At 43.0% G+C, this 18,750-nt stretch overlaps 1 long non-coding RNA gene across 1 annotated transcript; it reads left to right on the top strand.

Moving 5' to 3' along the window:
- Nucleotides 1-8,079: 8,079 nt before the first annotated feature.
- Nucleotides 8,080-17,459, top strand: LOC114015969 (uncharacterized). The gene is made up of 4 exons (XR_003560186.2): nucleotides 8,080-9,094; nucleotides 9,189-9,249; nucleotides 14,728-14,818; nucleotides 16,139-17,459. It is a non-coding gene; the product is annotated as an uncharacterized LOC114015969 (long non-coding RNA).
- Nucleotides 17,460-18,750: the final 1,291 nt, after the last annotated feature.

Raw genomic sequence — 18,750 nt, 5'->3', positions numbered from 1 at the left:
GTTTCCATTTTCCTCCTAATTCCAGTGCAGGAGTCTGTTGAATAAATGTCCAGTGACCTTCAAGTTTACACCCGAATTGCATTAAGGCCAAATGAGCATGTTCAGATTCGCTGGCTCTTACTGGTCTTTGGCAAGTGCACAGCCTGTAATGAGCATCCTCTAATGAAACCTACCTCTTATTAGAGATGATGGGGACTCTCCACCCCTTGATCTGATTTAGTTCTGTGTCAGAGACCTCTATCTGCAGCAGGAGACGAGGAACCCAGACTGTCATTTCTAAAGGGGCACTCAGATGCTGGTAAGTAAAATTAACTATGACATTCACTTTGCCTTTCATTTCCTTCCCATTGACAAAGACATAGCCACATCTATCAGAAACCTGAAAAAAGGAGAAAGGAAAAAAAAAATAATGAGCCTCTTCACAAATTATAAAGTATACCACATGCTGGGAAAGTGAGTGGGAGAAAGAGGCAGGATAAAGTTTTAAACTAGCTCTGAGTTCAGGGGACAGCTAGGAATAGCAAGAGAGGTATCTAGTATGCCCTTAATAGCCTGTATAATTTGGCATAATTTTATCAGGCAGGCTTTTTGTGCTGTAAACATTTCCAATAGAATCTAAGATAAAAGAACAGCTTCTTTCTGTCCTTCATTCCCACTCCAGCACTAGGATTGTCCCAGTATAATGGCACCGACAGAGCATTCTTGTCTTCTTCCCAGAGCTCAGTCAGACTCTGCTATCCTTCTCTACTTTGTGTGCAGCCCCACATACTGCAGGGAGGAACAGGTAACTGCCTGCACGAAGAACTGAGTAGGGGACAAAATTATCTAGTCCATCCCAAATTGGGACAGTATTCTTCAGGAGTCCCATTACAGGTGCCAGGGCTTGGGGTGGTCACATAACCAAAAACTGATCACAGGGAAGAGCTCACTGAGGCCCAGTGGTGTTCACTGGGGCCAAACAGCCTCATCTCTGCTGCAAGCCTCGCAAAGGTCTTACACAATGTTCTGCTCAAGCTGGTCCTTATGTCATTTAATTTATTACCTGCAGTTCTGAACATCAGTATTGCTGAGTTACTAAATCTCACTCAAGCAATTTAGCAGCCATTGCAAGGATCCAGGTGACCTGGCAGGACCTGTTCATTACAGCTAGTTAAAATATGTAAGTACATGTCAAATAATTTATTAACACTTTACCGTTCTGAAGATCTCAAGGAATGATCTACTAAAACCCTGAACTCTTTTCACAATCTATTACCAGGCAGGCCTGCCAAGTCTCATCCTCATCTGAATTCAATGCCATTGTTTACTTTTCTGTTTAAATGCTAAATTAAGTCGTATTTAAATATCACCAGCTTTTGTAGCATAATCTGCATTCCTAGTATTATTATCTTCAAACAACACCCCCCCCTTAGAGACAGATCCATAGCAAATCCATTGCCATCCTTGCTTGTCTGAGCCTAGGTAGTGTACCAAAAATGTATTACTATGACTCTTGCAGTATCTTTCTGGTAAGCAATGTCCATTTTGAGGGCAAAAATCTTATAGTTGCCATTGGTTTCAGCAGGAAAGGAAGGAGTTTATTTGCAGGCAGAATTACATTTCTTGGGATATTCTCATGTTAGCATGTTTTACAGTAGTTCTTAACAGCTCCTGTCAGGATCCAATCTCATTGTGCTGCAGAGCAACAGAACCTAGTTGCTGTCAAAAAGGCCTCAAAGCATGGGGGTATGCAACACAAGGGAAGGACCTCACTGCAGGCAGCTAAGCACAGACAAGTCCCGGCTGTGGCACTGATATAATATGCACTTCACCATAATGCTGATTCAAACTGGGCTGAGCTGAGGAAGAGGAGACTGCAAAACTCTGGGAAAAACTTCATGTGAGCCTGGTGAAATGGCTATAGGAAAGGCTGGAAGCATAAGCACATTCCCCTTCTGGGAGCAGCGCATCTAGGCAGCAGCAAGATTGCAGACATTATTCCTGCATCCCTGCAGAAGGCACAGCAATGTGAGCATAATATTTTCAGGGTGAGAAGTACATCATACTTCCTACCTGCAATGTCAAACAGCCTGTCTGACAAGCAGCAACTCAGAAGACCTTCGGGCAGTACCTGATGCATCTGCTCTTTCTCCTGCACCACACGTACCTTGCTTCTCTAAGTGGAAAGTTGTAGTGGAATGAAGCTGGGTTAATTAGCATTGATAATATACAGCTGTGGGCTGGCTTCAGGGGCGGAGGGTTGGCCAATGTAGATAAGATGCAGCTGTGGCTGGTTAAGTGGTTGGGCAGCCAATGAAGAGAGAGCAGCCAAGGAAGAAGCAAGAGAGCAAAGAGTGTGCCCTGGATGAGGCCAGGCCAAGCTAAGCTAAGCCAGCAGAGGGGCTGGCATGAAGAGTATGCTGGTATGTGATGGTAAAAGACCTTGTTGCAGCTTGATAGTTTGGAGAGTGCTGTGACAGAAAGTGTCTACACCTTGCTGGCATTGCACTTATCCCTGTTGCATTTTTGTAATTTAAGTGCTCTTCTCAAACCAGACAACTCTCCTATGTGTTAGTAAGCTTGCTCTGCTGTTTCCACCTTTGTTCTTTTTCTGTGGGATGCCAGTGAGAAGAAAAACTGGACAGAGTCTCAAAGTGCTGACTTCTGCCTGAGAGGCAACAGATCAAGGCTGAAGTGGCTCCAAGGAAAACATTCAGCCTGGGAGCTAATGGCCCTGAGGTCCTTCCCTTGTCTTTGTGCTCTGCAGGCTGGACTACAAGTACAAGCAAACAGCCTGAAGGCAAGGATTTTCTTTAGTAGCACATGGGGCCAGGTAATAGCTTTCCATGTGATTTCCTCACCACCTCTGCTTCCAGCTAGCAACACCTCATACTTGTGAATCTTTGCTAATTAGCACATCAGGCAACCAAATTTCCCACTGGGTGATCAACCTAGGACTGAAACACTTCCTGGTGATTTAAGGTAACAGGTAAATTTCTGAAGTCATAGTTGAAGGATGTTTCCAAACCACCCACAGTGTCCTCTGCTGAGCAGAGTGCTGAGCTCCTGCAGCCCGGCTCCCCAGCAGACCTCGCTTACCTCCCCTGCCCACCCACTGCTCTACACTTGCAACAGGGCTTCTCGCAGGGGACCTGCCAAACATCCTCCTACTGGCTTCACTGTCTGAGCAGTGGCTTTGGAAGCACAGATAGATAACGCAGGTGGGATATTGCTGTTATTTTTATTACTCTCTGTGTGTGTGAAGAGCAACAGGGGATGGAACAAGGCTGAAAGTCTCCCAGGCAATAGGGGTAACTGCTGAATTATGCTAGTAAGAGATGGGAATCACACTCTCAGATTTTAAATTCATTAATGCTCAAGCAATAAAAAGGGAAAGAAAATTTGGCAGGCAAACAGACCTCAGTTCCAACTTTATCAGGGTTTACTACAGAGAGTTAAAAAAAGAATCCATCCCTAAAAGCCCATTATATGAATGATTAAATACATACCATGACCTTGTGCTTTCAAGATTATGATTTATAAAACAAACTGATGGTCAGGAAAAGAATGACTACACTTGGGATACCCGCTTTCTCCCATTTTCCTTTCTGTAAGTGAAGACAGCAACAAATATGAGCTCATTCAGTTCCCAGCCAACCCTTCACTGTTGGAATGAATAAGCATCACTGTTCTGCTGCAGTTTGCATGCAGTCCTAACAAAACAACATCAAAACATCGTGCAAAGTACAGTACATTTTCATAAATCAGGCCAGGACGTTCAGAAACAGGTCATCAATAAAAAGGCAGATTAGGCATGCCTGTGTTACTGCAGACACATCCGAACCATCCATCTTCCAACACAGGAGGACTAAAAAGATGTCAAGAAAGAAGACAAATTGAGCTTCTCTGCCTCTTTTTTGAGATTAGTTCTCTAAGCTGTTTGTTGGAAATGAGTGGCTATTTTGTGAAATTAGTTTGATGGGACTCAGCTGAGCATCTGCAGGACAAATATACACATGAGCAAAGACCCATCAAATGCAGCTCAGCAGCTGGCAGCCCCGGGGCGGAGAGAGTGACCGGGTACCCCCTTGCATGGCTTCCCCCTGTTAACATTGATGGGGAAAGCACAGAGGAGCTTCTGCTGCCACTGCCTGTTCTGAGCCCACGTCTCCTTTTCAATCTGTAAGGGATTTCAATTCCTCAGTCTGTCAAGCAGCTCCTTTTCTTTGGCGTTAATTCTTATAAACAGCCTTTAACTACCAACCCTCCTTCCTGTACTACTGTTCTTGCTTTACACGCCTCGCCACATACAACAGAAATGGCTGCGGCTCCCAGTTTATTAAATGCATGAATGGAGTGACTGCACATACCCTCAGATGTGTGTGCAAGAGTCTGCAAACGGAAGAGAGTGTCTGTACTAAATCGGCCAAGAGCTACCCAACAGTTAGGTATTAAGGAACCTATGAGGTTGCAAAAGCTTGGTCCCAAAACACAGATTTCTGAAAATTATTGAACATATCATAAAATGCAATAGGAACTACAAAGGGGCTGGAGCAAGGTGGGCAGTTTGGGAGGGAAACCCCATTTGTTTTCTTTCCAAAACCTGGGAACTCTCACCCATATCTCTTTTTCCTTTCCTCCTGCCTTTGAGTTTTGGTATCTCAGGGATGGCAACTTCAGTTTTCAGTAGAGGTGACAAGGAAGGGCTTAGGAGAGACAGAGTAGTTTTTCTTTTACTATTAACGTACTGCTGGAATATATCTCTCTGTGTTGTGGCCACCGTAATTCAAGGACATTATAATGCCATTAAACCCTTCTGGTGCTGTGCTCCCTTGCTAAAACCTTTCTGGGCTTTGTGTCACTGGAGCTTTTCACACATCTATGCTGCGCTGAATTACGTTAATTAAGGGAGGCTGTACTTGGTGCTCACAAGATGCTCTAGAAATTCAATACAGCGGACTTTTATCTCTTGAGGGGACTGGGGTCTGAATGGCTTTTTTGGGCATGAGCTTGGTAGGTTACAGAAGTGCTTTGTGTTTCATTCAGCTCCTGCAGCTCCACCTTTTCCTGACATTTGTGATCAACTAAGGCAGCTTCCTCTGCATCATGCACGCACATCTAATCTGTGTGCCAGGGCAGCTGAGGTCAGAGGTCTGTCCCTTATTGCCAGCACAGCACAGAATTAGGAATGAGATTTCTAAGTGCGCCAGGTACATACCAAACACATGGCTTCTGGCAAGCTGGATGTCGAGTTTAACCGTCAGTGCTACAAAATGTGCAGGGTGGAATATTTCAAATGTGCCCATCATTGCATTTAATCCAAAGCCCTAGCCCTACTGTCAGAAACAGGAATAAAGTCACTGCTGCTTCCTACCAAAAAATCCATGCTGTACATACACATTCCTCAGCCCCATGTGCAGCTCTGTACGTCAGGTACCCCAAAACTGAGCCCAAAACTCAGGTGGTAGCCTTGCAACTGTGAAGGTAATGCTACTGTGCCACTTCAACCCAGGACTGTTTGCTTGGCAAACACATATTGACCAGAAAAGGAGGTGGGCATTGCTGGTCCAAGGCGCTTCTTTTTTACATTTACCTAAAAAGCCTGTGTTGTTTGAAAAGAAGTCAGTGCTGTCTGTTAAAACACCCCACATTCTGTATGCTCTTCAGGTGTGATCAGAAGCAAAAGAAATTAAGTTTTTCTTAATTTATCTTACTTTATTTCACAGTTTGCCAGACTATCTGTGGAAGGAAACACTAGACTCTTCGAAACCTTGTAGTAGCAGGACTTCAGCCAGCCTGGGAAAGCCATGGAAAGAAGCAAGAGGCCCCCTCAAATCACACATGATCCCTATCACTGACCTCCTGTATCCAGTTCTCCAGAGAATATTGTTCCCATCCCTTTCCTAAAAGGATCTTACTGCTTTTCTCATTACTTTTTTGCAGAGGCTGTCTAGGGTAGATAAGTATTTGTGTGGCTGACCATTTCTCTGGTCCCATAAAATCCATGTTAGCTTTGGGCTGAGAAGAATCCAAAGATCTAATGGGAGGGAGGGAAAGGGGAATGTACATCGTAACTCCCAGAAGAGGTACCCAGCATTTCACTGTTAGCTCTCAGAAACAGCTGTAACAGTCTTTCCCCAGCTCATTACCATTATTAAATCCCCATGGGATAACAGTAAAATCCTCACAGGAAACTGCTTTTCACAAAGTCACAGCTAGTAAGTCTTTGAAAATAAGATGTACCTAGACCAGTTCTAGTTTAGAAATTTCAAGGGTGGTCAATTAGGAAAGTAAGTCTCTGATACTTCCACATAACATCTGTATTTCAGAAACACTCTAGGACTCTGTCCCCAGTCCATGTTCCTGTAAGTGATCCTTCCCCCATACAAGCACTCTCTACTTACAGTATACACTTTAAACACAGCCCTGCCACCTGGGCAAGCTCATGGGATCTCTTCAGCACTGCACACATTTTCCTTGGTCTACCAGCATTAGTAACGCAAGTTATGTTCATGAGTCCTGCCTAAATCACTACTGTCAGAATAAGAATGGAGGAGTCTCTTATAACCAGTAAAAATGAATGAGGAAGAAAATAACCAAGCAAAAGCAGCTCATTTGAGCTATAAAAGACTCCAGAACACAAGCTGTGTACCAGGGTACATAAGGATGACGCCGTTATTAGCTCTGTAAGTCACTCAGGGAAGGTGGAGTCATCTTTAATCACCTATGCTTAACCTGAAGTGTTGGAGTGAGATTTGTTACCGTGATAACTGAATCCTGCCTGAAATTATGGAAGGCAGAGGTAAGTGACTATAATGAAGAAGTAGCACAGCAGGTAGATCAGCACCAAACTCACTATCCACCTCAAGAAGGGACCTGTCCTAGTCTGGGATTCTCTGAGGACCCTGAAGTTAAGAAATCACCATCTTCAGATCTGATGACAGCAACTGATGGGTTAACCACTCTGGATGCTGCTGGAATTAGGAACAACCACTGAACAGCTGCTCTCGAGGAATAAATAATTAAAGCACCTCCTGTGTGGCAGAGAAAGATTTATTTATTTTATTTTCCCAGAAAGAAACAGTAAAGGCAAATGGCTATCACATCAAGTTCAGGGATGCTCTTCCTGTTCCTCAGTTACTCAGGGACTTACACTTTCAGCAGGGTAAATATCCCATGCTGGGCTGCTCCACACCTGCTGGAAGAAGAATGACTTGGCTCGAACCCTAGCGACTGGATTCTAGTCAGATTTTAAATCTAGCATCACCTTGACAGCTTTCTCCATTCGGGGGATTTACACTGCATAAGGTCTTCTTAATTTTAGATATTTTGAATTTTGACTGTGAGTCTTAAAGTATCTGCCAAAGTCTGAAAAAACTCTTTCAAGGTTGGTAAATGATGAGCTGTGTTTACAAGGCTTCATACCTCATAATTCCTCCGCACCTGGTTCTCTGACCTGTGCAGAAAGGTTGTGCCTTTTTCAGAGGAGGTGGCACATCTGAACTCTGCAGATTCAGAAAAACCAGCGGGTGCTCTGAACTTCGAAGGCCCACATCTTCAGAGTGTCCATGCTTTTCTGCTGTGGTTTTCCTACTGCAGCATGACACCAAAAATACTGCAACCCACAACCGTATCTGCTTTTTCACTCAAACATCCCCCTTGCTTTCTAAGGGTCTTAGGAGCTTGTTTCCTGCCAGGCATCTCCAAAGTGTCACGATGGAAGCACACCTAGCACTGCTTCAGAGGAAGTTCAGCAATAGACAGATATTAACAGACACCTGTACAAATGAAAAATGTTTTTTACTGCACTAATCCACCTGAAGCCCATCATAGAGCACATCAGTTAAGAGAACTGTGATACCAATTGATTTCTAAGATAATTCTTCGTTTGTCCCACATCTTTGTGGCAAACATCAATATATTATCCTCAGCAAAATATGCCTGAGTGAAATATGCAATGGCATATTTTAAGAGGACTTACAATTCTGGGCAAACATCCAATCCTAGCTGCAAGTTTAATACTTCCTTAGTGAACGTTATGGATCTGACACAATGTTTGCAGCATGTTGGTGTTACTAACTGATAAATCCCCCCCTAAAAGTCACTTCTCAGGAATCACCTTTTGGTTTATTAAATCAAGATTTGGTGTATAAGATTTTGGTGGATTTTTCCCTTCCATGTTGCTTTTGCACCTGCTTCCACTACTAAGAACAGTCAGATTTATCCCTATGCAGGGATTTGCACAGAATCTATACATTTTTCAAAGACGTAGTGAGAGAAGAGCAGCTGCCACACAGTCACTTGTGGACACATTACTAAGCCACTGCACATGCTGTCCTCACCTATGACTTAGTGCCTGCCTATGGGCTATCTGTGGTCTGCAAAGAGCTTCTTTCTTGTCCCCACTCAGCCACCATGCTCAGGACAGCCAGGAGCCACCTGGGGATGATGTGTTCCCAGTGCTGAGTGGCTCCTCTCCCATGGGACTGGCAGTAGAGCTGCCTGGGGGATGAATGCTTCACTTCATGAGGGCTTTCAAGACACCTACATGTGGTTTCATTTTGGGGTCATGAAATTCCATTTAATTTCAATTTCAAATGATTAACATCATGTAAAAATACCATAACATCAAGAAAAAAGTTATTTTAAAATGAAAAATCAAAACATTTCATTTTGTAAATGTCAAAACAAGCTGTTTCTTTGAGACAACAGGAAGCTGCTAGCATCCTTTTCTTCCTTTTTCTGTCAGATGACATTCCAAGTAAATTAGCATAACTTCATGAAGCTGTTTTACAGAACTACAAATTCTGACTGAATACAGTCTGCCAAATTTTCCCCAGTAAGCTGTGATGAGCTGGGGCCACAAATCAAAACAAAACCATCACAATGAAACTCCGCTCAATTAAAATCCAATCACATGAAATCTGCAGTACCTTCAGTGCAATGAATAGTGCTATTCTCATTTGCAGGAAGGAAAGCAAAGGCACAGAACAACCTTTCCGAAAGCGTGGGATTAATTCACAACTCCATCACACACTTACTAGATGACTATGTGTCATTTATTGAGATCCATACTCTCAAGGATATTGAAGTGTTAACTCCCACTGAGCTCAAGGTGAGTTTTGTGGCCAAATCTCCTTAAAAAATCTGGCCTTTAATCTCCCTTTGCTGTATTTGTAAAACAAAGATACTATCCCCTTGTTTTACAGGGATTTTGCAAAGCTTGATCTAAAAGAGACAAGAGCAAGCTCAGGTGCTAGGATTACACAGGTATGTCCTTCTGTTGACTAAAATTCATATGTAGATAGAGGACAGTCCTTCACTTTTTTCACCTGCACCAGCAGTCTATCACAGCCACACTGAGGGCACGACACAGTTCTGTAGGATGTGGCATAGACAATAACTATGTCCCTGGCAAGCAGGCAGTGCACAGAGGAATCAAATGGCTTCATTCACTCCTGCTGTTATCTACTCCTTTTGCTGCCATGGCCATCCCTCATTTGCTGTTGGCTAGGCTGCAATTCCTGCTTTCCAGCTGGAAAAGGAAGGTGGCAACTTCCTGCCCACCTGCTGCTCTTCATATTCAGTGAGCAGCTATCCTGTCAGCACAGGACAGGCAAAAGGATGACATGGCTTCGGCATCTGCTCCTCTAAATCAGTGGGACACGGAAATGTCAGCACTGTCACGTAGGAGAGCTTTAGACAGGTAAGTACTGTCTGACAACTAGCCAGAATGCTGCTGGGCTCAAGCCACCACCTCATGCCTCAGATTTTAGAAGCCACAATTGTTTGTAATGAATGTGACAAGACTTTCTCGCAGACATCAAATTATGTCTTCCTATTTCTCTCTTGATCAGAAAACCACATGCACTCTGTAATCACTCACTGCAGTCATCCAAGCAAGGGGGGAGAAGAATGATAAATATAGCCAGTACCCCAAGCTTTTTATTACTAAACTGAGAATGGCATTTCTCCCCTCCTTCCAGTAAAGCTTAAAGAGGATTAACGACAATAGAACAACTTTGCATGTGAAAAGAAAGGAGAAAAGGCTGCTTGTTTGTCTCTGGGTAATAAATATCTGACTTCGAAGTGAAGCAGAGCCAATGAAGAATGTGACAAATCGGATGGACTAAACACTGAAACCGTGCTGTAAAGGGGACGGTCAGTCTTCTGCCTTTGTCAGATCCAGTCAGTGAAGCAATGCTGTGGAGAGGAAGGTAATCAAGATGCAGACAGCCTGAAATAGCCTGTTCTAAGGGCTGCTCATACCGTATGCGGGAGCCTCCACCTTCGGGAGCAGCTGAGAGGACAAGGGACAGAACTGCGTGCAATATGAATCTGACCAAATATACGGGAAGACGAAGTATGTCATACAACTCCTATATTATCCCAGGGCAGTTGAAGGACCTTAGAAGATGCCAAATCTCCCCACATGCAAAAAGGGCTGGTGGAGGAGCCCTGCCAGCGCTGGTGTGGAGCAGTCCCACTGCTGCCTGGCTCTCACAGCATGCTGGGGCTGGAAGTGCTCCCAACAGCACACTGGCACGTTGGTTTCAGACCCAGACTGTGAAACTAAACAAGCAGCAGCATTAAGCTGCAGTCAGTAACTTTGATTTTGTCTATACTTCTCATGACAGTAAAACTAGGTGTGTGAAGCATCTAAGTAACATATCCAGGATACTTTATACTCCCCTTGTCTATAGGAACCAGAAATCTCTGCCAACTCCTTTCTGTTCCACAGGCAATCCAGCATGCAGTTCAGCTGAAGGCATCGAATTTTTTTCACTGTTTTCTTTCATTCACAAATGGTCAAATATATGCCTATTGGCTCCCATAATACTTACTGATGTTACACTTGTCTGTACTATATTAAGCAACAAATCTCTATTTGAATGAATGTACCAGGTATGTTTTATACCCTCACATGCTGACCACAGAAAGCATGCATGCCATTCCCAGTTGCCTGCTAGAACAACAAACATACAGCTGGAACATCAGTGTTAGAAGAAACATTTTACTGGAATGCTGCTTGTTCTGTACAAAAGCAAAAGGTTCTTTTAAGAAAAGAACCGGCATGAAAAAGAGGTTTCTCATCTGTGCACCCCAGCCAGGGAGAGTGCAGCTTCCCAAAATGTCTCCCTTATTGCAGCAAGCTGTGGGCTTGTCCTCTCACAGGGACCAAGGCTTGTCCCTGTCTCATGAGGTGGAGATGTGCTGGTAGCACAGCTGGACTACAACATCGACTGTTTACTAAGTCTTTCCTAATGGGGGAAAGTTTTCTTTCATACATGCTCAAGCCCTTGGTTACTCCCAAATGAACATCTCTCTGAATTCCCCCTCTGTGTTTGGGCTGAGTGGACTAGGGGCTCTCACTGGCATCCACCACCGAGGATCCCACATCTTGCTTTGCTGTGGCCTTGCAACAGGTTATTCCTCAGTGCAGCATGGTTTCTGCAATGTGGAGGCTATTCACCTTTGATAATCACCACAGCCAAATACTTCTTCCTCCTAAAAATGTTTCCTTAACATATTGTAGCAGCACTTTATAGTCACAGAGGAGATGAGAACTCTGACACCCAGTGATGTTCCCTTCATAAAGCTCTTACAACATCTAACCAAGGCAGCAAACCTGACTTTAATTTACTATTTGAGATAAAGAGCTGAATCACAGAGATCAAATCACATGCCTAAGGTTCGCAGAACATTTGTGATCCAGCTAAGACAGGAATCCCAAAATCCCAGGGCTCTCCTACCACAGTACCCTGCTACTCAAAACTAGGGTAGAGCCTGGTCTCGCAGTGAGGAGTCCCCTCGACCCCACTGCCTGTGGGAGCACCATGGTTTTGCCATTGGCATGCATGCTGCTGCCACCCTCATGGCTTCTCGTGGCTTCAGTAGCCATGGTCCCTTTTATCTTTTTGGGTGATACCCTTGCAGCATAACCACATAGGCAGATATAAGGACTGAAGTGTCTGAATCTCTGCCATATTTGCATAGTACAGTATTTCCATCGGCTATGTCAAGTTTTCTTTTTTTGGCACTGCCATCACATATATTACATTCACATTAACAAGCCTGTCTTTCTAAAGAACTCCTGTTTTCCTTTTCATTATCCTGAGACACACTTCCAGTCATTTCTCATCTGTCCTTACCAGGTCATTTTTGATATACTGTACAAGTGCAAAGGACAGCTATACTTCATAAGCAAATTCAAATGACTATTACATATATGCTGCTTTTGAGGGTGTAGGTGGGCTGGAAGTGAAGCATGCGTGATGTGCTGAGTAGTAAGTATTGCAGCTCCTCTGCACACCCTGCTGCACAGACAGGGTAAGATCCCACAGCTAAGCAAGCTGTGGGATTTAGCTCTCCTACTTCAGGCTGAACTCCTAGGTCAATTCCCAGTGTCAGTCAAGATGAGAATTTTTAACAAATAGATCTTTTAATGAAGAGAAATCCCTGCCTTTCCAGCCAACTAGTTTCTGCCCTGAGATATGAGCGCTAAAGGCCACTGAAAGTCACTGTCCACCTACAAAAAATTAAAATCATATTCTGAGATCTGTATCTGCTATTCAGAACTGAGAATGCAGTATGATTCAACACTGCCTCCAATTAAATTTTTCTCTGTTAGAAAAAATAAGATCCTGTTTTACAATGTTTTCATAATTTTAATGGAAAACTACTAAAAAACTAAAAAATGAATAAAATGGAAAAATTAGCACCCTTACTGTGGCTTTAAGCATGACTACTATGAAACTTGGCATTGGTTTGTCCAGTAAAGAGAGAGAGAAATAGAGAAGCCAGCTTAAAATACATTTTCTTTAAGGCTCTAAGAGTAATGTAAATCCTTACAGACTGTTTTGGACTTCTAGTTAGAAAAAGGCACTGGGCTGATATATTCTCTGCCTTCTTGGATTCACTCATCTTTCATCTCCATCACTGCATTGCAGACTGGAAGCATTTCTACTTTTGTGACAACATTCTTATTTTTCCAGCTTCCAAGAAATCTTTAGACTGGGATTGGCAGTTCTAATTATGCAGCTCATGCTGCAGCGACAGATGGTTACTGAAGACTCAGAAATGACACTTTGACATTTGTAAACGGATTATAAAGTTTGGCCCATATTCTTGACAATAAACAGCCGGAAAGGAGGGAAGACAGGAGAGTGGTGAAGGCAGTCACACGGAATTTGGAAGACCTGCTTATGTGGGCTCCTGCGCCAAGCCTTCCCAATTGCATGTCTGCAACGTGCACCTGGGCTGACGATGGGCATGCCAACCCTCAAGCTGGGAGATCAATGGAGATTTACGACAGATCTAACCAGCTGGGCACTAAAAGCAATAGTTATACATGCACAGTGCTGTGCCCATGTAATTTAGCTCCACACCTTCCTCCATAGAGTACAGTAGTGGGCAGACTCACGAGCTCGGGCTTTTCTGTGCCATAGGTGACAGCATGCCACAGACATCACAGGCACAGCAGGCACGTCTCTAGCCCTCCAGCAACAGACTGGATCGGCCACTCAAGGAGCCCGTCTTTAGTATTGCCATTTTCCATCCATTAAGTGGAGACAATAGCACCTGTCACAGGACGACCTTAATGTCTGGACGATTAAGGATGCAGTATTTCTGCTCAAGGGTTTAATCCAAACCACAGACTTTTCTTTGACTCTGGTCAGCTCTAATCATCCTACCCTAAAGGGCCAGTGTTTCCACCCTCAAACAAGAAGTATACTGCTCTTCTAATTTCTTCCTAAAGAGTCCTGGGTTATACATGAATTTTAATTAGGGACACCACTGAGAACTGATCTGACCTAAGCCAAGCGTGAGACCAGACCTCCACAGACTTAAAGGAGGCAAGAGCCACACAGGAGAAGTGAATGAAAAGACCCTGCAGTGAGAAGAGAATGCCAAGATGAAAGGAGAGGATTTTGAACTCTTCGGTGCTCTCAGACTTGTGTCCCACAAGTACAGATCTGCAGGAAACTCCTTGAGTTAAGCCATGTCTCAGATGGTACTTAATAGAACAATGACCAAATGCTGATGAAATTACTTGTGTAACTTAAGACACCATCCTGAGCAAGGGCATTGCATTTCAGTCACTCCAACACAGGGTAAAGAAGGTTAAATACGTGTAGCAATGGCAGGCTTTAGAAGTTAAAGCTACAAGGAAAAAGAGATTTCCATCTTGGTAATAGTATGACTTCAATGAGTCTTAAAGATTCAGTCCTCTTTCTGATACTGAGTTTGCACAGGCAAAGTCTAGTTCTATTCCTCTGGCAAATATTCAGATATCCAACATTACCACTTAGAAAAAAAAAGGAGAAAGCTGTTGCAATGTGCATATACTCATGCATGCATGCATGTCATGCTCTGGAAAGCTGGCCAACACCTTGCAGTGACTGGAGAAAAATAATCCAACAGCAAAGCATGAACAATTTCTCAGAGACCTACACCTTTTAAGCCAAAAAGCACTTTCAGAGAAGCATATATAAGCAGGATTGAGCTCCAATAGGAGAGCAGCAGCCATAATACAGAAGTACCAGTTGAAAGCTGGCATCAGCCAACACGGACAGGCTGAAATTCCAGAAAATGTTTTCCAAATAATGCTGGCTATAAAAGTGACTACAAAGTTTGCACTGAAATGGGAGACAGCATCCTTCCGCACTGGAGTTGTGGGCGAGGATGCTGAGTAATGAGGATTTCTGTCCTCACGCGATGCACTAACATGACCTTCTCTTCCTCCAGTTGCCTATTTCTGGACAACTGAAGACAAATGAGTTTCCACACTGGACTGCAAAATGGCACATGACTGTGAGCTTGTTACCCCACAACATGGGTAAGATGTGACACACGGAGGTTGGACTGTGACCATGCTTGCATGTGTTGCAGCAGATTGGCATGGCTGGGGGGCTGACTGCCCAATACGCTTGTTTTTAAATCACTCCCCTCTGCTACTTGCTTGTTATCAACAAGGCTCCAGGCAGGGCTGTCTATCCTTTTCCCCTCTGCTACGTACACGCTCTCTTTGCACTCATTTAAGGAAGACATCAAGCCCTCAGTGCCTATTGGTTTCCTTCTAACAGGGAAACAGCAATGAAGCAAGGGGTGTGCGCATGTGTGTATACACATGCACGCATGCACAGCTACACAAGGCCAAAGCTGGCAACAGCATGGGAGTGATGCTGGCATTCCCAAGTATTCCACAGACTGGGTAGCAGCACTGTTTCCATCAGGCTTAAAGGAAAGTATCATTGTCATTCTAACCTCCCACCATCTGCAAACACCACTGCTACTAGTGCTTAACTTCCCTTTCACATCTCTAAGTAAGCCCCTTGCGGCAGTGCTGAGCTGAACCCAGGCCCCTCCAGCATCTCTCTGGGGACAGAAATAATCCAAAACCACTTGCTCCCCACAGTGAACAAAGGTCATTATTTTGACAAATTAGTTACATCTCTCTCAGTCAGCAACGGCGACTCTGAATTATTCAGCATGCATCTGTCTTTTTCCCTTACAAAAATGGCTTGTAAAGCAATAAGTGTATTTCAACTGAACCACTTCTTAAAGATTTAAGACAGTTTATGTTCACTCTAATGCCCCTTGAAGTCAATGGGAGTCTTTCATTTATTTTCATTTATTTAGTTTCATTAAATTTGCAGATGATGCCAAGCTGGGATGAGTTGTAAGTACTTTGGAAACCAGGATTAGAATTCAAAATTATCTTGATAGTGTAGAAAATGGTCTAAAAGAAACAGATGCAGTTCAAGAAAGGCAAGAGAAAAGTATAAAGTTTGATATAAAAAATTAAGTATAGGATGGGGAAAGACTGGCCTGGTGCCAGCAGTGAACAAAAGGATTTGAAGTAGAAAGGATCAGAAACTCTCCAACTCTAGGGATCACTGAGAACTGGAAGACAGCAGGATTAGCATCTGCAGTAATTTTTAAGACCTGCTTAGACAAATGACTGTCAGGAACGCTGTCCATAGCTGCTGGATGAATTGTTCATTTCAGCTCAGTTTGAAAATTTCAGCGATTTTTAAGCCATATATTCAGGTATGTAATATGCAACTTCTCCTGTCTGTTGTCCATGCATACTATCTACAGGAAATGCTGCTTTCAGCGTAGAAAGGGAAACAAGCATTCCATCTTTGTTCCTCAGATTCAATATTGATCACAAGAGCAAAAGCATGTCCTGATGTACTGGAAAATATATTTTGCACACTAACAGAGAACACAATGCAACCCATGTGAAAGCCACCACTTAAAGGTCTTCTGAATTTCTAAGACAGGAGACGAAAGCAGACTGCAGTGTTCAGCACCCTTTCTGATGACCTGGAGTGAACTAAAGTCTTTGTAGCAACATAATTTATGTTGCTAGAATGCAATTAAGTAAGTTTGCAGTACAAAAAGTAAATGTTACTTCATACTTCCTTCTTTCCTTATGAGATGTGATAAAATGCTAAATGTATTATTCTCACCTGTATTTGTAGCAACAATGGTGATAATTTACATTACTTTGTCAGGTATTCTGACCCACAAGACAAGCCATTGCCTGACAATTGATTGCATTTCATTAAATCAAGAAAATTCAAGGAAAAAACATATTAAAGAGATGGGAGCAAAGGCATACTGTTTTCCACATACAGCTCAACAAAGGTTTGATTTAAGACCAGTTGAATTATTATGGATCAAAACTGTTTCATTTCTGTGTCTTTCTTTGTTCTGTAAAATAACATAATAACAACAATGATGATGATGGTGAAAATTTTATATTTGAACTTTTCCTATTATCTAATAGTGTCTCAGCATTTTGCAACCAATAACACTTTGTAAAGCACATCATAGTGAAGTCTCAGTGTTTATGATGTAAACCATATGATGTCCATGTGTGCATTTTTTCATATAAATACGTATCTATATAGTATATATATTTTTCATATAAATACGTATCTGTATAGTATAGATATTATTATCCTCATTGTGCAAATGCCAGAATGAAATGTTTATGAAGCTTTCCGATGGTCCCAAAGTGCTGGAGAATGCTATCTGCAAATGCTATCTGGGGCTAGAAAGGAAGTCTTATTACTCTAAGGTTTGAGAATAACCAACCAGACCATGAAAGCCTGCTATACTTAGCATAAATAGGAAAGGCAGGCCACAGACTATCTCCTCTCACAGACATATTCTAGACAAAAGAAAAAAAATAATGAAACAAAATCCACACTCATGGAATAGATAAAAGTTCAGGTGAGGACAGAAGAGATGCAGCTTCTATTTCATATCTGCCCATAAAAGGTTTGTTTTCCGCTCACTTTGTTCATTTATTAATGTCTTATTCACAGCTGTTTAGACTGTCACAGGACAGTCTCTGATACAGAACTGCAGTTCCTGGTCATTGAGACTTGGTGCTGTTGGGAGATGTAGATCCTACATTAATATAAATGTACTAAAAGAGACATAATAAACATGGTAACAGTGAATGTCTGTCTCATGTCTATAGCTCTTACAATGAAGAAGACAACAGGGCAGATGTATAGGATTTAGGCTATGATGTGCTTGGGGCTAATAGCAAAGGAAAGACAGCTTTTAAAACACGCTGAGGGTCAGTGTAAGATTAGAAAAAAATTGGCTTTTCTCACCATCAACAAAGAGAATGCCAAATTGTGCTCTAGCTCTCAGCCTGTTGGGCCTGTTGCAGCTAGCAGGGTTATGCGGCAGTGCAGTCTAGGTGCCATTGGGTCTTCTGGTGAAGAGAGTTATCTTTGCTGCTAACCTGAGCCTACACGTCTCCTTAGCTTCCTTTCACCTTCAAAGAAATGACATGAGGAACACTTTCAATCAAACATTCAGAAGCTGATTTCAGTGAGGATGGGGAATCAAAGGTGGAGGATAATCTGAAAGCATTTTGTAAGATTTTAGCTGCTTGTTCCCCATTGACTCTTATAGGAGTCACACTGCTTTGCTCTTCCAAATGCTTTCACACTCTTTCCACACTTAAAAGCACTTGTACCATATATCTGTTTACTGTTAAATCGAGGTGAGTCCTGGACTATCTTCAAACAATCAACAAGAAAGAATAGCCAGACTATGAAAGAGACTCCACCGGAATATACACTGTCCTGTTGTGTTGGTGGGTCTTGCTTGTTCTCAGTGTTTAGGAACTGGTGATGTTAATAATAACTGCACAACTGATACAGAAGTCCTGGTGCAGCTGTATTTCACATTAAGACACCAGGGTACGGAAGCTACAGGAATGAGCAGATGTGGGTCTGTGTACTCAGTAGCTGGATCTCTTGCAGCTAACTCCTATTAAAAGCCTATGATGAACCCTGGACACTCGATGGAAGAACTGTACAAGTCAGCAGCTTGCCTCTCCCAGCCCAGGCTGGAAGAAGCAGAGCAGCTCCATGCCTGCATTCTGGATGTAGGCAACAAAGACATGAAGAGAAAACAGATGAAGCCATGAGGAAGTCTTTTAATCTGGATCTGCCCTTGTAATTGGAAAAATGGCCTAACTAGATAGCTAAATATTCCCGGTTTGCACATCAATGCAGGGGTTCTCAAAGACACTAGAAGGACCTGGGAACAGAGGCCCCAAATGATCAGATGTGGACATCAAATTCAGCTAGTTCATGCTGAAAATCCCCCTCTGGGAGTCAGGATTACACCACAGACAAAGGGTGGGTGACTACTCTTGTGTCTAGCTCATTACAGGTTTTAAACTCAGAAGCATAAGAAAGGGACTTTTGAAGACCTGGATTTGCATCGTTC

Source organism: Falco cherrug, chromosome 1, assembly GCF_023634085.1.
Source record: "Falco cherrug isolate bFalChe1 chromosome 1, bFalChe1.pri, whole genome shotgun sequence".
Taxonomy (NCBI): domain Eukaryota; kingdom Metazoa; phylum Chordata; class Aves; order Falconiformes; family Falconidae; genus Falco; species Falco cherrug.
This window is presented reverse-complemented; position numbering and strand designations above follow the sequence as displayed.